The 15353-nt window shown below is 39.8% G+C and overlaps 1 long non-coding RNA gene across 1 annotated transcript; it reads left to right on the forward strand.

Annotated features, from left to right (window-relative positions):
* The first annotated feature begins 877 nt into the window (after nt 1-877).
* Nucleotides 878-2380, forward strand: LOC112779755 (uncharacterized). The gene is made up of 3 exons (XR_003190848.2): nt 878-1175; nt 1824-1970; nt 2064-2380. It is a non-coding gene; the product is annotated as an uncharacterized lncRNA (long non-coding RNA).
* Nucleotides 2381-15353: the final 12973 nt, after the last annotated feature.

The following is a 15353-nucleotide window of genomic DNA, read 5'->3' on the forward strand; positions in this document are numbered from 1 at the left end:
TCTATTTATACACTTTCCAATTCAGTCTTCAAGTGCTTGGATTGGGCTTTTTGGCCTTTTTTTAAAGCAAGTCAGAATGGGTCTGTATTGGTACTTCCATGCAACTTCAGGAGAACATAGCGTTCTCAAAGAGAGCGCAGCGTTCACTCATCGACGCGTACGCGTCTCTCACGTCTGCGCGTCGTTCTTCATTTTGGCTATAGCGACGCGTACACATCACCTATGCTTGCGCATCCCTTGGTAGCATTCACTTCGAGAATGTACGTTCTTGCCAAGAACGCTACGCCATGCGTACGTGCCCTTCATGCATACGCCTGGATGTCAAATTATCAACTCCCTGCTTCCGCGCCATCCACACGTATGCGTGCTTCTTCAAAGATGCTACACCCTTGCGTACGCGTACGTAGGGGTGTTCAAAACCGATCCAGACCGAACTAAACCGCCAAACCGAACCGAAAAAACCGAAAATTAAATTAACCGAAAACCGAAAAAACCGAAAAAAACTCATTTTGCTATTTTTTGTGCGGTTCGGTTCGGTTTTCGGTTTTTATTCTCAAAACCCTAACCGAACCGAACCGAACCGGTTTGAAAAAAAGCCCTAAAAATGCCTAACCCTACCCCCCCAGACCCCCACCCCCCAAACGAACAAAGGTTGCTGCGCGAGTGTGAGAGCGCCCCCCTCCCCCAGCCGTCCCTGACCCTAACCCCCCAAATCCCCAATCCCTAACCTGCGGCTGCGCTCTCTACTCTCTAGTCTCTATCATCAGTCGCTCTCGCTCTCGCCAATCCCAGTCGCTCTCGCTCTCTCTTCTCCAAATCCCAGTCGCTCTTGCTCTCTCTTCTCCAAATCGCCAAAGCATGACGCCGTCGCCACCCACAGCACCACGCCGAAGCCTTCCTCTTCGCGGAGACGCCACCCGGCAGCGAACTCACGTTGCAGCACCTCCCAGCGCCGCGAGAGACCCTTCCTCCCAACGCCGTCGAACCTCTTCACGGACAGAGCACCACGAAGACCCAACACCAGCACCACCCTCGCACCCAGGCGTAGCAGTCTAACAGAGCACCCACTGACCCGGCAGAGCACCCACTGACCCAGGCGTAGCAGTGTTTCTGGCCACCCAGGCACCCACAACACATCACTCCTCAATCTCCCACCCACAACACAGCAGGCACCGGTTGGCCCTCTTCCAGTGCTCTTCCTCCTTCTCATGATTTTCTCTCCTTCTATGTATCTGAAGCTAATTAGACATATTAGGTTTATAATTATGAAATAGTTAGGGTATGATTTTGTTAATTATAATTTCTGTGATTCTGAGTTGCTGGATTTGTTTAGGGTTTTGTTATTTTCTTCTTAATAACTCTGATTCTGTGCTTCTGAGTTGCTGGGTTCAAATTTGCTTGTTTTACTTAGTTCAAATTCTGTGATTCTCTGATTCTGTGATTATGTGATTCTGAATTGATTTTTGGTTTTCTGCACTTATTTTGCTTGTTTTGAAATTTTGTTAATAATACTGATGAGTTACTATGCTTGTTTACTGATTTTGTTAATTTTAGTTGTTTGTTTTGAGTTGATTTTGTGATTTAATTTATTAATAATTCTGATTCTGTGATTTTGAGCTACTGGGTTTAATTTATTTTTGCTTGTCTTGAGTTGATTTTGTGATTTATCTGTATTCAATTTCTGCTCAATCTATTTGTTCATTGTTGCTGAATGCTGGTAATCCTATTTTGTTGTGTTTCTACTTCTGTTTTTTTAATTATTTGTTCATTGTTGTTGATTCCTAGTATTTGTTGTTTCATTATCTGGTATTGGTCTTTGGCAGGATATAAGAAGAGAACTTGGAGTTTGTTTTGATGCTAGATGTGGAGCCACAATATTCAGGAGCAAGAATAGAGGGGGATGTTGTTACTTTGGATTTTGTGAAGAAAATGATGGATGATTTCAAGAATCAAAAGTGCTTACACAAATGGTACTTAAGCATAGGAGTTCATTAATAACTTTGAATTTCTTTAAGTGTTATCACTTACTAACTTTGCTTGTTTTGTCTTGGTTCTTGTATTAGTTATGCATTCCAGATTGTATTGCAAACCAGAGAAATGTTGAAAGCTTTGCCTTCTCTTGTTGATATAAATGTTCCCGATGGCAAACATTTTACTGTTTGTGGTGATGTGCAATAATTCAAAAATAGAAAGTGTGTTGAGCAAATATGGATACTTGTGTACCACATCTTTGTGCAGACAAAGAGTAGGACTCCAGAAAAGAATTTATGTACTTAGAGAATTATTAACTTGAAAAGAGAGTTAAGTTTCGTCAATGATGTGGATTGTGTATTTGTGTTGTTACAGTAATGCTATTCAATGAATTAGTTTGGTTCTGTTCTTTCTAATTTGTTCTTGCAACTTTGGTAATTTATAATAGTATTGTATTTTTTTTGAATTGATTGAAAAAACCGAACAAACCGAACCAAACCAAACCGATTTTAATTGGTTTGGTTTGGTTCGGATGGCTTCGACAAAAAAACCGAACCAAACCGAACCGCAGTTTAATTAAACGATCGGATCGGATGACATTTCTCTTAAAAACCGAACCAAACCGCACCGCGAACACCCCTACGCGTACGCGTCGATGGCCAAAGATGAGTTCCAGATTTTAAAATTGTTGCAGGCGTTCTTTGAAAGCGAACGTAGTGTTCTTTTGTAATGAACGTTGATCACACCCACGCATACTCGTCATGCACGCGTACGCGTAGATCTTCCAAAATTCTTGTTATACGTGTGCGCGTCCTGTACATGTACGCATCGCAACTCAGAAGCTAGAGAACGTAGCGTTCTCCAAACGAACGTAGCTCTCCTCTGCCCTGCTTCTCTCTCTGTTTCTTCCATGCATCTTTTCATCTGTCATCAATCAAACATGCAAACAAAGCCTTGCTAAACTCATAAAATTTTGCATCATTCATAATAATCACATAATTCTTGCATAAATTTTGTGATAATGCACAAAAGTCATAATGTTTGATTGAATCCATACAAGCATGAAATTCCAATCCAATCACTTACTTATTGCCTAAGAAATGCATGAAACCTAATGAAAACAAGTAAAAATTGCTAAGAAAATATGCACAAAATGACTTGTTATTAGTTCCCTGGGTGTTCAACGCCCAAAAGGGTGCAAGCCATCCATTCGAATTCTAAGATAGGAAAGGAGGGGTTGACTTGGTCAAACCATATCTTTTTCAAAACCATATCTTTTCAAGAATCTTCCTTCAATTCACTATGTTTTTAAATTAAACCATATCTTTTCCACAACTCAAATCCCAATCTCATATTTTGAAATCAAAAATCAATTCTCTTTCAAATTTTTCTCCTATCTTTCATGTCTTCTCTTTATGAATACCTTCTCTCCCCACAATCTTTTTCAAATCATTTTCAAACCTTTTTTTTTTAATCTTTCTTCATTTAATTTAATTTCTAATCATATCTTTTTATCATATCTTTCAAATTCAATTTAATCATCCCTTTTCTTTTATAAAGGACCCACCATCCCTCCCTCTTCCTCATTATTCAAATTTGCCATCCCCCATCTAGCCTCTCTTCTCCTCTCACACATCTTCTCTCTCTCCATTTTTCTCGGGACAAGCAAACTTTTTAATTTTGGTGTGGCAAAAGCGTTGCTCTTTCAGTTATTTAACATCCATGGTTCCAAGAGGAGTAAGATCCACATCAAGAAACAAAAAAGAGAGCAATCCACATCAACCTGCAGGCATTTTCTATTTTTCTTGTGGTCAGCCTGGACATATGGCTAAGGACTATCCGAAGAAGCCAGTACAAGGAATAAATAGGCCGCGACAACAAGGACGTGTGTTTGCTGTGACTATTGATGATGCTATGAAATCAAACTCCCTAATCCAAGGTCAATGTTATGTCAAATCTCGACTTTTAACTGTATTGTATGACTCTAGTGCATCGCATTCTTTTATTTATGCGACTGTTGCACATGAGTTGGGATTAGATTCTACTGTGTTAAATTATGATCTGGTTGTCTATACACCTATATTTCAGAATGCCTTGACTAGACGAGTGTGCCAACAGGTACCTTTTGTTATTGAGGTTAGGACTTTCATACATGACTTAGTCGGCTTGCCTTTATGTGGTTTAGATATTATGTTAGGTTTAGTTTGGTTATCTATGCATCATGTTTTCCTTGATTGTTTTAAACGAACTGCTATATTCTCAACATTTGGCATGCATATTCAGTGAGTTGAGTCTTGTATCTTCTATTCAAATTCTCTAAGAGTTACCTTTGGTAGTAGATATCTGCTAGTTCAAAGAGTAGTGAACAAGATTTGGAGCAAATCTGAGTGGTAAAGGAGTTTCCTGATGTTTTCCCTGATGATATACCTGAACTTCCACCCCAGAGAGAGATAAAATTCAGTATTAACTTGGTGCTTGGAACTAGACCAATTTTTATAGCATTGTATCGGATATCATCATTGGAACTGGCAGAGTGGAAGAAACAGTTAGATGAGTTATTGAGAATGAAGTTTATTCGTCTGAGTGTATCACCGTAGGGAGCTCCAGTGTTACTGGTAAAGAAGAAAGATACTGGGATGAGATTGTGTGTAGATTATCTGCAACTAAACAAGATTACAATCAAGAATAAGTATTCACTACTGAGGATAGATGATCTAATGGACCAGCTGAGAGGTGCGACAGTATTCTCTAAGATTTATTTGCGGTCGAGTTACCATCAAATTTGAGTGAAGGACTCAGATATGGTTAAGATTGCCTTTCAAACTAGATACTAAGAGCATGGAAACTGTATATGAAACTGTTAAAGTGTGAGTTTTGTTCGGCAAAAGTGGCATTCGTGGGATATATGATCACACAAGACGGTATAATGGTAGATCCTTCAAAGATTGATGCAATGACACAATGGAAACAACCTACAACAGTTACAAAAGTTCGTAGTTTCTTCGGGTTGGCAGGATACTACAGATGGTTTATTAAAGTTTTCTCATAGATAGATTTACCCTTGACTTACCTCATAAGGAAGGAAGTTCCATTTGAATGGACAAAAGAGTGTAAAGAAAGTTTTGAAACATTAAAGGAAAAGTTGACGACGGCGTCAGTTTTGGTGTTACCAGGCCCATAGGAACCTTTTAAGGTATAGTATAATGCTATTTTTAAGAGATTTGGATGCGTATTCATGCAGCATAGGAATATAGTGGCATATGCTTTGAGACATCCGATACCTCATGAAAGGAATTATCCGACACATGATCTAGAATTAGTGACAGTGGTTTTTGCACTCAAGATATGGAGATAGTATTTGCATGGAGCTCAATTGAAAGTTTTCTCCGATAATAAGAGTCCGAAGTATATCTTTGATCAGAAATACCTTAATATGAGATAGAGGCAATGGATAAATTCTTGAAAGATTATGACTTTAAGTTAAGTTACCATCCTGAAAAGGCGAAAGTAGACGCAGATGATTTAAGTCGGAAGAATTTGGACATATCCTGGATGATGATTAAGGAAGAAGAAATGATCTCGGCCTTTGAAAGTTTAAAACTAGGAATAAGAGAGACAAAGCTGCATTTTAGTACAACATTGATGCCAGGGCATTTTGGCCAGTTTCACTGACCTTTTCTTTATGGTTTTAGGGTAGTTTCATGCACTTTCTTAGGAAATAAGCAAGTTTTGGGTAAAATTTCACTTACATCTTGATTCAAGCTAACATTGTGATTTTTATATGAATTCATGAGAATTATGCATGAATTAAATGACAAATTGGATGATGCATGTCTCATAACTTGGACTAGAACTTTGATGCACTTTATTGCTTGATTTCAGGACAAAGGAAGCAAGGAAGAACCACGTTAGCAGCCACGTTAGTCTAACTAACGTGACCTCTAACGTAGAAGGGGAGCTAGCTTGCAATGTTAATGAGAAAAGTAATCACCAATAACGTCCTCGAAGCCATCATAGCCCACGTTAATTGCCACGTTAACTATATTAATGTGGTAGTTAACATGGAAAAAGAAAATGAAGCCAACGTTAGTGACACTCACCTTTGTCACTAACGTTGGACCAAGCTCATATTGGCCACGTTAAGAGCCACGTTAACTCAGTTAACGTGGACTCTAACGTGGGTAAACAAAAGAATGACCAACGTTAGTGACACTCACCTTTGTCACTAACGTTGAGCTAAGCCACTTTGAGCCACGTTAGTTGCCACGTTAACTCAGTTAACGTGGACTCTAATGTGGAGGGAGCAGATAATCGCCAACGTTAGTGACACTCACCTTTGTCACTAACGCTGGGATGAGCCACTATGAGCCACGTTAACTACATTAATGTGGAAGCTAACGTGAGTAAAAGGGATGATGAGCCAACGTTAGTGACAATCACCTTTGTCACTAACATTGGAGATGGCTATCAATACCACATTAGAAGCCACGTTAACCTAGTTAACGTGAACTCTAACGTGGGAAGTAGGGGCATTTTGGAACGTTAGTGACAAAGGTAAGTGTCACAAACGTTCTCGAAGATTGGGCAAGCCTACGTTAAAGGTCACGTTAGCTATACTAACGTGAACTCTAACGAAGGAGAAAGGGGTACTCTCAACGTTAATGGGAAAGGTGAACCCCAGTAACGTTTGCGAAGGACCAAGAGGCAGCGTTAGTGGTCACGTTGATGCCACTAACGTTGAAGTTAACGTGGAGTATCCTTGGGTTAGGAACGTTAGTGAAAAAGGTGATTGTCACTAACGTTCTCGAACCCACACTTTCACTTAACGTTAATGCCACTAACGTCCTAAGCTGGAATCCCTGCCTACTTCACACTTTCTCTCTGCAAGTAAAGCTAAGCCCACTGAAGAAGATAACTGCTTCAACTCAAGATCCAAAGGCCCATATCCAAGATTTGAAGAGCCAACTAGAAGATCAGAAGAATATTATAAATAGGGAGAACTTTGAACTAGAAAGGGAGCTTTTGGCATTATTAGAATTACTCTCTGTATTTTACTTTCTCTACAACTTTTAGTTAAATTCTCAGAATGTACTCTCCATCTATGCTTTTCATTCCCAGAGCTATGAACAACTAAACCCCTTTCATTGGGTTAGGGAGCTCTATTGTAATTTGATGGATCAATAATAGTTTTCATTATCCTTCTTCTCTCTTTTCTCTTGATTTCACTAGAAAGCTTTCAATCTTCATCCAATTGAGTAGTTATCTTGGAAAATAAGCTATTCATACTTGTATCTCTGATGCGTGAGCATCTTGTCTATCTTTTCCTAGTGAATTTGCATCTAAATTGTTGAATTTAATTAAGAATTAATTATATTTTAGCCACTATGGATGCTATTTTGAGTTTTGTATAATACTGTTTATTTTAGGTAGCATTTGGCGAAATTTGATGGAGTTTCTGCAGAGAAAGAAAAGAAGCCAAGGAGTTGACCAGCGAATACCGACGCGGATGCATGGCTCACGCGACCGCGCGTAATGGAAAAAATCACAATGACGCGATCGCGTGCTTGACGCGAACGCGTGGACTGGAATCTGCATAAATGATGCGAACGCGTGGACGACGCGGACGCGTCATATGCGCCACATGCAGAAAATATAGAAAAACGCTAGGGGCGATTTCTGGGCTATTTTAACCCAGTTCTTAGCCCAGAAATCACAGATTAGAAGCTGCAGAATGAACAAATCAAGTGGTCCCCACCCATCAGTTGAAGATCTGTTAATTAATTCAAATTTAAATTCAAATCTTAAATTAGGAAAAGATATTATTTTAATTTTTAGTTTTAGATATTAGATTTTAAATTTATTTGGATTAGTTATAAAAAGGGAGAAATTTTCCTTCCTTTGCAGAGGGGTCCTGGGGGAGATTCCACCTCATCCCATCAAGGGAATATAATTGACAATCCTAATTTTCTCTCTTTTCTATGAGCAACTAAACCTCCACTATTAAGGTTAGGAGCTCTGTCTATTTCTATGGATTAATTTTATTGCTTTTACTATTTTAATTTATGTGTGGATTTATAATTTAAGAAATATTTTTGCTCTTTATTTTATGAATTTGGGTGGAACGGAAGTATGACCCTCTTTCTATTTAAGTTCGTGTAAAACTTGGAAAAGCTCTTTACCTGAACAACAGCTTGAAAACTATTTCTCCTAAATTTTAATTATCTGAATTTAATAGGATACGTGACATATAATCCTTTTACCTCTTGGATAATTAGAGTTTTTGTGGCATATAAACTAGAAATTGATTATCTCCCTCTAATTGGAATTAATTGATCAAGGAATTGGCAGTTAATGAATTTTAGGGGAGACTAGGAAGGTCTAAGGAATTAGGGTCTAGTCACATACAGTTTGCCATAAATTAAATTTGTTAGCAAGAAAATTTAATCCGGAGAAATAGATAACTCTGAAACCTTAACTGTCTTCTCCATATATTATTCCCATCTTAATTACTTGCCTTTCTTCAATATTTTTTGATATTGTTTAATGTATTTTATATTGCATCTCAAGACTATTTTCTGTCTGTCTAACTAATCCTATCAAACGCTATTGTTGCTTAATCCATCAATCCTCGTGGGATCGACCCTTACTCACGTAAGGTATTACTTGGTACGACCCGGTGCACTTGCCGGTTAGTACGTGTGGTTATAAAAATACCGCACCAATCTCTTCTGAACCTTGGAAGAGGAATGAAGAGATCATGCTAGAATTGCTTTCTCATGTTGGACCAAATTGGGGTTTGGGCGGATATGGTGACATATAATTCTCCCAATACTTTGATTTGGAAATACATGTGGTATACTCAGTGAACACACTTCATCTCTTCTCATGAGCAATTAGACCAAGGAATTGGCTATTGATCTGATTTGAGAGATTGAATTACCAAGGAATTGAAATTCAATCACTTAAGGTTGCCAAGGAGATCAATGAATGCATTGATTGAGGAAGAGATGAAAATGAACTTGATCCGGAGAATGCAACATCTCTTAAGCCCAATGAACTCCCCATTTCTGATCTTACCCATTCTCTTTACTTTCTGTTATTTACTTTCATGCTAAACTCCCCTTCCCCATTTAAGATTCTGCAGTTTACCTTCCGTCATTTATTTTCTGCAATTTACTTTCCCTCCATTTAATTTCTTGCAATTCTCAACCCAATTTCTGCTTAGCTCAACTAGAACATTCTTCCAATTAAAGTTGCTTGCCAATCAATCCCTATGGGATTCGACCTCACTCTATTGTGAGTTTTTAATTGACGATAATTCGGTATACTTGCCGAGGGAAATTTGTTAAAGGAGAAGTTTCCGTGCATCAAGTTTATGGCGCCGTTGCCGGGGATTGATTTTGTATCAACAATGATTAAATTGGTGGATAACTAGATTGAGCATTTATTTTTATTTTGTTTGGTTTAAGTTCATTTGATGAATTTACTTTCTGTTTAGCTATTTTCTTCCCTTTCCCCTACCCATTTTCTTAGTTGTTTACAATTCAGTCAATAACCCACTAACTGTTTGATATATTGCATCACTCACACTAACAGCATTTCTGTAGAAATTACTGTCTGCATCTATCTCTCTTACTTTTGCTTTGTTGGTTGTATGACAGGTAGAAGAAGCGGGGCTTCAACTTCCTTTGATTCTAAACCTGAGAGGACCTTCCTTAGATTAAGGAGGGAAGCAAGAGAAAAGAGAGTAGTTGGTGCTGAGGAAGAGGAAGAATACTTTGAACCAGACATGGAGGAGAATATGGAGAACCATCATGAAGAAGAGGCTCACAACCATGGCAGAGAAGGTCCAGCGCATCAGGCTGGACAAGAGAGAAGGGTTCTGGGTTCTTACATCAACCCAAACCCAGGAAACTGTGGGAGTAGCATCAAAAGGCCAACCATACATGCCAACAACTTTGAACTAAAGCCACAGCTCATCACCCTTGTTCAGAACAATTGTTCATTCGGAAGAAGTGTCCAAGAAGACCCCAATCAACATCTAACCACCTTCCTGAGGATATGCGATACTGTGAAGTCTAATGGTGTTCATCCTGACACCTATAGACTACTTCTGTTTCCCTTCTCACTCAAGGACAAGGTATCTAAATGGCTGGAATCCTTTCCAAAGGAAAGTTTAGTAACCTGGGAAGATGTGGTAAATAAGTTCTTGGCAAGATTTTATCCTCCTCAATGGATCAACAGGTTGAGAGCTGAGGTACAAACATTTAGGCAGCAGGATGGTGAGACTCTATATGAATCATGGGAGAGGTTTAAAGACTTGACAAGAAGATGCCTGCCAGATATGTTCAATGAATGGGTGCAGTTGCACATTTTCTATGAAGGCCTTTCGTGCGAATCAAAGAAGGCAGTAGACCACTCATCTGGGGGATCTCTGAACAAGAAGAAGACCTTTGAAGAAGCTATAGATGTCATTGAGACTATAGCAGAGAATGACTACTTCTATGCTTCTGAAAGAGGCAACACTAGAGGAGTGATGGAGCTAAACAATGTGGATGCACTGCTAGCTCAAAACAAGATGATTACCAAGCAATTAGCTGACCTCACCAAGAAGATGGAGAGGAATCAAGTAGCAGCAATCACCACTTCAGCAGCAACTCAAGAAGGAGTGAATGAAGAGGCAGAGGGTGATCAGGAACAAGCCAACTACATTGGAAATTCACCTAGGCAGCACCATGACCCATACTCCAAAACATATAATCCTGGTTGGAGGAACCACCCAAACTTTGGGTGGGGAAATCAACAAGACCAACGCTAAGATCAGAGACGCCATAACCCCAACAACAATGCAACTCACCAACACTCCACACAGAGGTCATACCAACACCCACCCAACAACACTTCTCAACATTTATACCAAAGTCAAAATGGCCCTTCTCATCCTTCCAATCTCAACTCACCATCATCTGAAGATAGACTCTCCAGGATTGAAACCCTACTTGAAGGCATATGCAAGGAAATTCAAGATAACAAGGTGTTCAAAGAGGAGGTGCGAGCCAATATCAAGAATCAGGGAGACACCATCAAGAGGCTGGAATTTCAAGTGGGATACCTATCTGAGAATATTCCCAAACTTACTAATAGCTTCCCAAGTGACACAGAGAAAAATCTGAGAGGTGAAGCAAAGAAAGTCAGATGGAAAGATTCCAAGATGGTTACTATAAGTGATAAGGAGACTGAGGAAGAGTTAAATAAACCATCAGAACAATTTGAAGATACATCAGCAGGAAAGCAGGAAGAGAATCCTCAGGAAACCACAATTACGCAGAAAGAGTTGCTGAGGCTCTATGCACCCTTTCCCCAATTACTAAATGGTGGTGTAGAGAAGAGAATATACTCAAAGTTTCTTGACAAATTTGCATCCCTCCATGTAAACATACCATTCATCAAGGCTCTCCAACAAATGCCCTCATACATCAAGTATATGAAGGAGCTGCTGACCAGGAAAAGCTCACTCAAGGGAGGATAAACCATAGTGATGAACAAGGAGTGCAGTGCTCTCATTCAACCAGAGCTGCCTACAAAAAGGAAGGACCCATGGAGTTTTCACATCCCCTGTGCCATAGGAGAAACAATGTTTGACAAAGGACTCTGTGATCTGGGAGTAAGCATCAACTTAATGCCTTTATCCCTTATGAAGAGGCTGCAAATCAATGAGCTGATGCCCACAGACATAGTCATCAGGCTGGCAGACAAAACTCAAAAACAAACAATTGCAGTGGTTGAAAACGTGCTGGTGAAGGTTGGGAACTACTTCCTTCCCACAGACTTTGTCATACTGAAAATGGAAGAAAGTCACCTTCACCCAATCATATTGGGAAGACCATTCTTAGCTACAGCCAGAGCGCTCATAGATGTGGAGCGAGGAGAGCTAATACTGAGGATACATGACGAACAACTCACCTTCAACGTCTTCAAACCCTCACAAGAAGCAAGTCAGGAAGGCAAGGAACTAAAGGCAGAGCATGACAAAGAAATGGTGGGAGAAAAAAGCATTGAAGCACAAGCTGTACACCCTAGAGTTCCTTTGGGTGATGAACAAGAGAATCAGCAGCTGTCACAGCTAAAGGAAACTCAAGTGGAGCCAAAACCACCAGAATCATATGAGACCAGCAACAAAATCTCCCTAGGGAAAGAGACCACAAAGAGCAGGATAACAGCAAAAGAAACAAAGAAGAAAGTACCAAGGAGATGGAGGAATAAAAAGATCCCTACAGAAGATTTCTCTCCAGGGGATAAAGTGATCTCAGCTTACTTCTTAGATATCCCACCTCATCTCCCCACCATCCCATCTTAGTTGCCTAAGGTTTTCACCATCAACAAAGTTCTCTCCCTAGAACATATGGAGATCATTGATGAAGCCAATGGATATAGGTTTACTACAAGAGGGGAAGATCTGAAGCATTACCAACCACCATGACAAAGGCAAAACGTCAAGCTAGTGACGCTAAAGAAGCGCTTCATGGGAGGTAACCCATGTTTTACATGCTTTTAAGAGTAGTTAATAAAGCAAGGTTCAGGGATTTCAACTCAACTTGACATGCACTTGAATGAATCCTTTTGTGCAACATATAGTGAGGAACAAGTTTGGTGTTCAAGGCACACTAAGAAAACATAAATGTAACCCATATCATGTCACTCTTAGGGGCCTTGAACAAATCTTTTACACCACATGGCACCAAACTAAGTTTGGTGTTGCCAATGTTGCATACATGGATGTTGAGTTAGTCAGTTGGTGTGCACTCATGAACAGCACTTAGTAGTTAGAAACAAAAACTTTAAAAAGTAGTTATTCTTTTAATTTTGCAGCCACTTTCCACAAGTTTTCTTTTAATCACATTTCTTTTATTTTGTAGGAGAATTGAGGGGGCAATTGAAGGGTTCGGCCACCACAAGAAGAGAAGACTATACACGTGTCTTCAAGGGGATTGCATTGGAAATTGTTGCCATGCAACATTGGAAGGAGAACAAGCTTGGAAACTGAACCCACACCATCATAAAGTTGATGATCCTTGTGCTCATCCCATGCTAAACTCCATCCGTCCATCACACAACCACCCCATCAATCCACACCTTTCATTCACTCATCACTTTCCTATATAAGTGATTCCTAGCTCGTACTTCCCTTTACATTCCAGCAACCATTTCTTCAAACTTCTCACTCTCGAAGTACAACTCTCCAAGCTACACCCTATCCAAACCCAACCGAATTCCACCACTCATCACTCACCTCAACACCTTCACTTTTCAAAAATCATTCATGGCATCATCAAGCTCCAAGAGGCAAAAGAAAAAGGAACCGGTTGAGAGCAGCCCTTTTGATGAAGGGAAGTTCAAAATTGCATTTCATGAACGTGAATTTAAACAGATAAAGCTCAAAAAGATATTACCTGAGTTAACATTCCAATTCAACGAAGATGAATGCCCACAGATTCGAGAGAAGATTGAATAAAAGGGTTGGCAAAGGCTCACGAACCCAGAAGCAAAGATAAATACAAACCTCATCAAAAAATTCTATGCAAATGTGGTCAGAGAAGACAAAACCAAGGCCCCCACCTTCAAAATGTACGTGAGAGGAACAGAGGAGGACTTCAGCCCCAATGCCATAACAGGGGTTCTTCAGCTGAAATCACCACATTTTGATGAGCCCAGTTATCATGTGAGAATAAGTAATGGCCCCGACAATGATGAACTTGAAGAAATTGTGAATGATATGTGTGTTATAGGATCTGACTGAGAAAGGTATTCAGATAGAAGACCTCGGTTCATCAGGAGAGGAGACCTCATCCCGGAAGCAAAGGGATGGTTTGAACTTGTGAGGAGATCTATCCTCCCAGCTGTAAACAATTATGAGGTCAACGTAACTCGAGCTACTATGGTACACTACTTAGTAAAGGGTGGAAGCATCAATGTGAAAGAAATTATAGCTGAGGGGATTCAAGAATCAGCCGAGAAGAATGATCCAGGTGCTAGACTTTGGTTTCCCAGCACCATCCTTAGGCTGTGTACGAACGCCAAGGTAGTCTTCGAGAACAGCAACCCAACTTGGGTAAACCCTGGAAGGATGGTTACACTCCAGCGTATAACGTATGTGACACCCGCCCAACAACAAAGAAGGCTTCAAATAGGGAGAAGAACACCACAAGAAGAACCTCACCAGGAAGAATATCAGCAAGAAGAGTACTATGATCCAACCAACATCAACTTGAATCACATTCATGGAGCCATTGAGGAGCTAGCGAGGAGTTATATGGAGGGACAAGAACAACAACTGCACGTTCAAGCCCAAAGGATGGATCGTCAAGAAGAACTGCTTTCTAAATGGATGAATCAATAAGGGGAGTGGCAGAAACAGCAAATGGAACACTACTCCCTGCTCACTCAAGCCATCAATCAAGTGACTGAAAGGCAAGAGCATCAAGACAAATGCCTTCAAGAACTCAATCAACGACAGCTAGCTCAGACGAAGGCATTCAATGAGTTCAGTGTACTGAATGAAGGACGGCAACTACATAGGGAGGAGTTCAACATAAACACTCAAGCCAAGTTGAACTATATGTCTAGTCATATGCATAATCTACACTCTGCAATCCCTAGGTATGATGAGGTCCAAAAAGATCTCACAGAACAAGAGGAAAGGAAGGTGAAACAACAGAAGGAAACATTGAAAAAGAAGATGGAAGATCCTGGCTTCTGGAAGAAGTTGATTGGAAAAAGAAAGGGAAGTGGGAGTGCAAGCACTCAAGAAAAATACAAAGAGGACAAACAGGAAGGAGAGTGCGAACAACCCCATGAGTAAAAGGTGGTGGAGTTCCCTCATTGTTCCATTTTGCTTTTTCAAGTCTTTTAAATAAGGAAAATTATGTATGAAATAGAACATGCTTCCATACTAGCTTAGGAATTTTCAATTCTGTCTTTAAGTTTGTTTTTGCTTAGGTCTATGCTTGCTAGTCAAGTTGCCTATTTTCATTTTCATCTTGCTTATTATATGCTTGTCCTTTTAAGCTAAATAAAAAAAAAGAGATGTTATGAAAGACCAGAGTAGAGTTCAATTTGTGGAGTAAGTTCTTAGATTTGTGGAGTAGTAATTACTTAGCTAAGTTGGTTCACCAACAAGGTGGGAAGGCAACTATCTGTCCTAAATCATATGCTTGAAACACACCCCATGAGACTAGCTAAATAATAAAGTCCTAAAAAGAAAAAGGAAAAGAACAATAAGAGTTGAAAAAGAAAGAAAAGTTAATAAAGAATAAGGCTAGGCACCAAGGGCTTGAATCTTGAGGGATGTGTCTGTGGTGTTCTTGTACCAAGGATCTATTTGG

This window comes from Arachis hypogaea, chromosome 19 (assembly GCF_003086295.3).
Source record: "Arachis hypogaea cultivar Tifrunner chromosome 19, arahy.Tifrunner.gnm2.J5K5, whole genome shotgun sequence".
Lineage (NCBI taxonomy): Eukaryota > Viridiplantae > Streptophyta > Magnoliopsida > Fabales > Fabaceae > Arachis > Arachis hypogaea.